The sequence below is a fragment of the Musca domestica genome, unplaced genomic scaffold (assembly GCF_030504385.1).
Source record: "Musca domestica strain aabys unplaced genomic scaffold, Musca_domestica.polishedcontigs.V.1.1 32, whole genome shotgun sequence".
NCBI classification, from domain to species: domain Eukaryota; kingdom Metazoa; phylum Arthropoda; class Insecta; order Diptera; family Muscidae; genus Musca; species Musca domestica.
The window spans coordinates 7,652,349-7,659,632 of NW_026712311.1; positions in this window are offsets into that span (position 1 = coordinate 7,652,349).

Below are 7,284 nucleotides of genomic sequence, written 5' to 3' on the forward strand. Positions count from 1 at the left end.
CTGGATATTCTGTTAATACGATAATAATATTTAGAGATTTTGTTAATTATATTTGTGCATTTATGTTCTTTTTGGACACTTTATGCTGAAATTTACTATTTTCACTTGGAGATATTGCCTCCATTTGACGTTGGCTTGGTTTGTCGATTCTGTTTTTATACCCTCCAACTTGAAAAGGGGGGTATATTAACTTTTTCATTCCGTTTGTAATATCCCTAAATATAAGTCAGAACATATATTGATGATCCACATAAAATACTAAATCGATTTAACGATGTCCGTCTGTAGGTTGAAATCACGATACAGCCCAAATTATTTGACGTAGACCTTTGGCAGAACAATTTGTATTGTGTTTAGGATGGTTGGTATTAAAAAAATGAGATATATCGGTCCATGTTTTGATATAGCTCCATATAACGATAACTCCCGATACTCGGTGTTTTGATGATTTTGCCCTCATTTTTCCACGGATTTGTATAAAAATTGGCATTTGTTGGTCATAGTGGGTTCTAGCTCCGGTAGCGGAACATTTTATGCATAGGTCCACGTTTTCGTATAGCCCCCCATATATGGGTACCTCCCGATATTCGGTATTTAGATCATTGTTGACACGTTTTTCAGGGATTTGTCTAAAAATTGGTATTTGTAGGTCATAATGGGTTCTAGCTCTAGTGGCAGAACATTTTATGCATATGTCCATATAACGGTACCTATCGATATTCGATATTTTGATCATTTTTGGTAATGGATTCTAGCTCCTGGGGCGGAACATTGTATGTATAGGATTACGTTATGCATAGCCCCAACATAATCTTACCTCCGGATACTCTGTATTTTGATGATTTTTGACACATTTTTCAACGGATACGTCTAAGAATTGGTATTTTTAGTTTTGCTCTGGTGGCACAACATTATTTAGGTCCATATTTTTCTAAAGCGCACATATAACGATACCCACCGATATTCGGTATTTTGACAATCCTAGTCACATTTACCCACGAAATTGTTTCAAACTTGGTATTTAAGAAGATTTGGTAGATGACAATCCTCGAAGTATAAAATTGTCTATAGAGGTTTCCGTTTTGTTATGGCGCCCATATAACGGCCGCACCCACTTTATGGTTTTTTTGAAAAATTCGACAATATGGAACACGTTTGAATTCAGATACTTTTATACAAAAATGTTTTTTTAGCCAGTGGTGGAGGGTATTAAAATTTCGCCCCCGACGAACTTTATGGTTTTTGCTTGTTTTTAAATTCTGAGGGGATATTTTGTTTACAAATACCAGCCATTTGCTTTAGAATTATATTTCGATATAAATTCTAGAAAGAAAAATCTTGCAAAATTATGTGTCAAAAGTCTATGGTATAATTTGATCTAAAAAAATGCGGTATGTTCGGTCATAGTTTTTTAAACATATTTCTTGTAATTTGCTATTTTGGATAAGAATCTAATACAAAACTTCAAACTTAATTCAAAACTAAAAGTAAATTGCTTCTTTGAATTATAAATATTTTTTTCTCCTCTGCTCTTTTCTTCATACATAATTTCCAATATAATTTTCATTTAAAATACCAAAAACTTCCTTTGTTTGCTTTTAATTCCTTGAAACCATTCCTGTTATCTCATAACTTCAGAATCGTTGCCAAAGATGACAAAAAAGTAAATACTTCTTAGAAACCAAAACTTAAATCATATTTTCAATGCACGCTTGACAGATTCCTCAAATATCACGATTATCACAGAAATGTCGCCTTATTAGGTCAATGTGCTAAGAACAAGAAGTGCGCAGTCGTTTTATTCATGGAACTTTCGCTTTTAAGTTTGCATACCGAACAACTGGTGGCTCTGACGACGTTTTTTTATTTTTGTATAAATAAACGCTGATTGTTTGGATTTCCGAAACTTTCTTAAAATGCGTTAATGCGGCCATGTACTTTTAAATGTGGGGTTTTGTGCTTAATTCTGGTTCATTAGTAACTCAAGCTGTTCTTTTCGATGTGTTTTACTCTGCCGATTCTCTTGTTTGTTTTTAGAATTTATTAAACGGTTTTAATTAGCTTCATAAGCCAGTTTGTTGTTTTTTCACATCGTTGGCTGTTTTTATTTAGCATTGGTGGTGAGCAACTGGTTTTGTGTTATTAAAATTGAAATTAACAAACAAAAAAAAAAAAAACAAAAGCAAGAGCAAACAAATGCCGTTGCTAGTTTTACTTGGAGTCTATTTGCACTTGTTTTTATTTGGTCTTTTTTGCTTTGAACGCGTTTAGAATCTATTATTAGCTGTTGAAATTGTTGTTGCCATTTTTTTTTTCTTCTTTTCGCCATATTGCTGTTGTCTGTCTCCTCTGTTTTAGCCACCCCACCACCGTCGTCATCGTCATCATCATTAGCGATGACAGTTTTTCAAACGCCACACACTACCATCTAAGTTTATTCGAGGGCACTGTGACAAGGCTATTTACTTTTTTTTAATACAGCGTCGAAAAGTGTTGAAAGAAACTTTTTAAGCTCACCACTTGAGTCGTTTTTTTGTAGTTTAACAAGTGATTTCTTTATTTTAAGTTATAAGACAAAGAATTTAAATAATACCATCTCTCTCTGAAGGTGATATGAAGTAACAACAATTTTTCAATTCCATTGCTACTGAATTTTTTATTTTTTTTCATCTACTAAATTTATTATCGTTCAATTATCATTTGGGTGAGACTCTTTCCTCTTCGCATAACTTCTGGTGATGAATTCACACCAAATTTGTGAATTTTTAGACATTTTTGTGTATTTGTTTCCTATTACTCTTTATCAGTGTTGCTTTTTACCGGAAATAAGTGGCTGGTGTTTAACAAAGTGTCAATAACTCTAATATGTTTCGTTGACTTGTTGATAAGATATCTATGGTGGAGTTTGTGGAGTGGTACAAATTTGAATAATTTTAGTTTTTGGAAACTTTTGGGAGTAGCAATGCAATTTCAAAATATTGAGTCAGAATTTGTAATACATTGTCATTTCCCAATATCTTTCCAAAATGTAAAATTGTTTAGGATTCTCTACTATGTGAACAATTTAGGTAGGATATTTTATGCAAAAGTTCTGTATACCAGGCCCGCTTTACTGGTGGGCTTATTATACCCTAAGCCATATGGCTACAGAGGGTATATATCATTTGATACGAAAACGTGCCTCGACGAAACAACGGGTTTAGATCCTAGGTCTCTTTGGACCAAATCCGTTTCAGGACATTTGGAGCACAAAAGGTCGAAATTTTCAAAGAAAGAAAAAAATATTTTTCTGTGCAGAAAGAGAGAGGATAATTTTATTTTGATCCAGCTTTTCAATTCCTAATATTTCTATCAGCGCTACGTCAGGTGTGAAAATGGAAAATATCGGTCCACTGATTCAAGTACCTCCCCCACAAGTGGTTTACCTTTTGAATAATTATAACTCCTATAAATGAGAAATAAGAGACCGATTGTCTTCAAATTATTAACATCACAATACCTTCAATATCCCAAGGTACAGTGTGAAGATGGGATATAACGGTCCACTTCTTGTAGTACCTCCCCCACTAAGGGTCAACATTTGAATATCCATTAAGCTCATATAACGCGAAATCCGATTCCATTCAGACTTGGCACATCTCAATATTTCCATCAAGGCAAGATTTGTTATAAAGACGATAAAGATCGGATTGTTCCTTTTGGTACCTCGCTACAAAGGGTCGACGTTTTGAATAACCACAACGATCATAAAATCTGAAATAAGCATCCGGTTCTCTTCAAATTACATACATCACAATATTTTTGTTAACCCAAGGTCTGGTGTGAATATGAAATATATCGGTCCGCTCCTTCTGGTACCTCCCCCACAAAGGGTCAAAACTTTGAGTAGGCATGAAGCTCATATAACGCGAAAATAACGTCCGATTCCATTCAGACTTGGTACATCTCAATATTTCCATCAACACAAGATCTGTTGTAAAGATGGTAGAGATCGGACCATTTATTCTGGTACTTCCCCCACAAAGGGTTCAAGATTTCCAAAAAAAAAAAACGCTCAAACAAATCGAAATAAGCACCCGACTCTCATAAAATTTCACACATCCAACTAACGCAGGATCTGTTGTGGTGATGATATATATCTGCGAACTCTTTCTGGTACCTAATCCACAAAGGGTCACAATTTTCAATATTTTTCTTTCTTTGCAACTTGCTATATCTAAATATTTTTTTAACCAGAAATTTGATGTGAATATGTAATATATTGGAATTTATGATTTCGCATAAAATTGGATATAAATGTTCTATTTCCTTCAAATTTTGCACACACCAATATTTTTATCTGTATTAGATAAAGTATGGACTATATCTGTACCCTCACGCACATTTCAACGTTTTCTAAAAATTATCACATAGCTCATATAAAGTTCTCGATATAATTTAAATCTGGCGTATGAAATATTTTTATCTGTCTTAGATCAGATTCGAATTGCTCAATATTGGCCAACTGCTTCGGAACCTCCCCCATAGAGGGTCAAAAGTTTGAATAATCATACATCTGTCTGAAAAGCCTTTTTATATCCTCCTAAAAATATGTTCATTAAATTATACTCCTCAAAACACAACACTTTTCCCCAACATCAGAATCAGGATGGCGCATGTCACAATCTGAGGATTATTTTTCAAATATGGAAAGTATTTTTCCAATTCTGAGTATCTCTTAAGATTTATTTGGATTTTTCTGAAATATTAACACACGCATTTCGTTCTAACGACAAAAATATTTATTTGTTCAAAACAATCCCTTACATTTTTACATGTAGCCAAATTTTTATATGGCATTATGCCGAATGCAATTGGATTTTCTAGAAAAGAAAATGTTTTTCTTAATCTTTCCTTTACCCTCTTCTTTGATATTATTAAGAAAATGCTTACTTTAGCCAAGTAAACTGATGCAACATTTTGAGGATTAATTTGAGAAAACAACACCCCAAAACAATATTCACCTTAAAGCCTGCTAAACATCCACATTCAATATAAGTAGCTGTCATTACTGTCCACCCATTCAATACTGGGTGTTACAAATCGCCAGCGGGTCTTACAAAGTGCCAGTGGTGAAGAGGAGAAAACTTAAGTAACACTTAAATACATAGGCTAAAACACTTGGTAAGCAAGAAATGCTTTAAAGCTTCAACGTGTGGGCCACAAAATGTTAAATACATTTTCTACGAAAGCTGGTTACACAATTCCTCTAAAAAGAGGTGCTGGCATAAAAGGAAACGTAATTTAAACCTATTTTTATCAATCGACTTTTAAGGTTGTTTTAGGCCTTTAACATTTTGTTGATGGTGGTGGGGGTGTTGAGCTGTCTTTACAATTCCGTGGTTCTTGGTTTGATTGGTTTTTCATTCTAACCTTCAACTGGGGCAAGGTTAAGGGTTGAGGTTGTACAATTAAATTTTAGAACTATTAGAATATTCAATATCTGTTCTATATTCCAAAATATATTTGGAATCAGGCTTTTAAGCACAACATGTGTGTCATACATTATTTTTAATGCAAACATTTTCATTATTATTAATGTCTATTTGTCGCCGTAAAATTGCATATAATTACCCTCGAAAAAAGTACAGTCCCGGTTTTAATTTGTTTTTGATTTTTTTTTTGTGAAACAAGTATTTTATGAAATCAAATTAAGCGATTTTATCAACGGCAAAATGTACAGAGTATGCATATGTGATTCATACATTTTTGGGAAAAAACCCGATGAACTCTAACTGAAAATAATTTTCTTAATTTGTTTTTAAGTCAATTATTTTCCATTTCGATATGAAATCATACGCAAATTAAGCAGCAGGTGGACACATACTCTTAATTTAGGTCACCGGCATAGATATGGAGAATTTTGTAAAAATTTGGCAAATTTTTGAAGATTGAATGTAGTTTACGAGGCTTTCGTAGATAATTTTCCACGCCATCTATAGTATAATAAAATAAAGTTATTAAGTCTTTGAGGAATTCTTTCAGAAATTTAGGGCAAATGACGATTTTAAGTTCAATTTATCCAGCTTGTAATGGAGTTAGGATCAAGAGCTCCATCTATACTTCAATTATACATCGGCCTCATCAAATTACATTTTTTTGACCTCTACTCGTTTTCCCAACATATGAAGATGGCGTTAGTATACGTTGTTTTTTGTTATTTGAATATTTTTTTAAGTATTTTGAAAGTATTCAGGACAGAGTTTGAAACCAAGAGCCTTTTCGCCAATACCCTCCACCATTTGGAACAAATTTGGAAATATCTCAAAAAAAATATAAATAAAGTAAATAAAAAATAGAATCCGTTAAAAAAATTCTGCTAAAATTACGAATATAGGGGGTCACCGTTATTTTGGGGTCCATACGAAGACCTGGACCTGCATAGACAATTTTCTGTCATAGGCTGTAGTATCAATAACGAATTTCATATACGAAATTTGAAACAATTCCGATGAATAGTGTCGCTGAAATCAGCAAAATACCGAATATAGCGAGGTACCGTTATAGGGTGGCTATAGGAAGAGATGGACCTGCATATGTAATTTTCTGTCATAGGCTTTAGCAGCTGTTAGGAACTTCAAATACGAAATTTAAAACGAGTCCGGTGAAAATTTTCGCTAAAATAATCAAGATACCAAATATAGGGAGGTACATTTATATGGGGAATATAAATAAACGTGGACTTATATAGCCCATTTACCATTTTCCAAAATTCCGGCAGACGAAACAAACATTTGAATACAATTTTATCAACCTTCTTCAATTCGTTCGAAAGCTAGAGTGATTTCCACAGACGCACAGACATACGGACGGTCATCGTTAAATCGCCATAAAATTCTATTCTGATCAAGAATATATATACTTTGCGGGGTCTAAAATGTATATTTCGTTACAAACGGAATTACAAACTTATACGCCTTAAAGTATGCCTGGAAAATTCTATTTATTGGACCACTATTTCTTAGAGCCATATCTGTATATAGATGGCGCTAGTTTTTTAATGTTGTTTTAAGTATTTTTAAAGTGTTCGAGTCAGGATTTAAATCAAAAATTCTTACCGTTATAATTTCGAGCCTTCTTATTTGTCTTGCTGTTTGTAATTTAAAGTTCTGTAAGTCAGGGCTACTTTAGGTTAGGTTAAAGGATGCGCGGTTGTATAAACAACCACTCCACTCGGAGACCTTTTGGTCCATTGTGTTTTCATTGTGTTCAGGGCCGCTTTACTGATGCTTTGATTTAAGACTC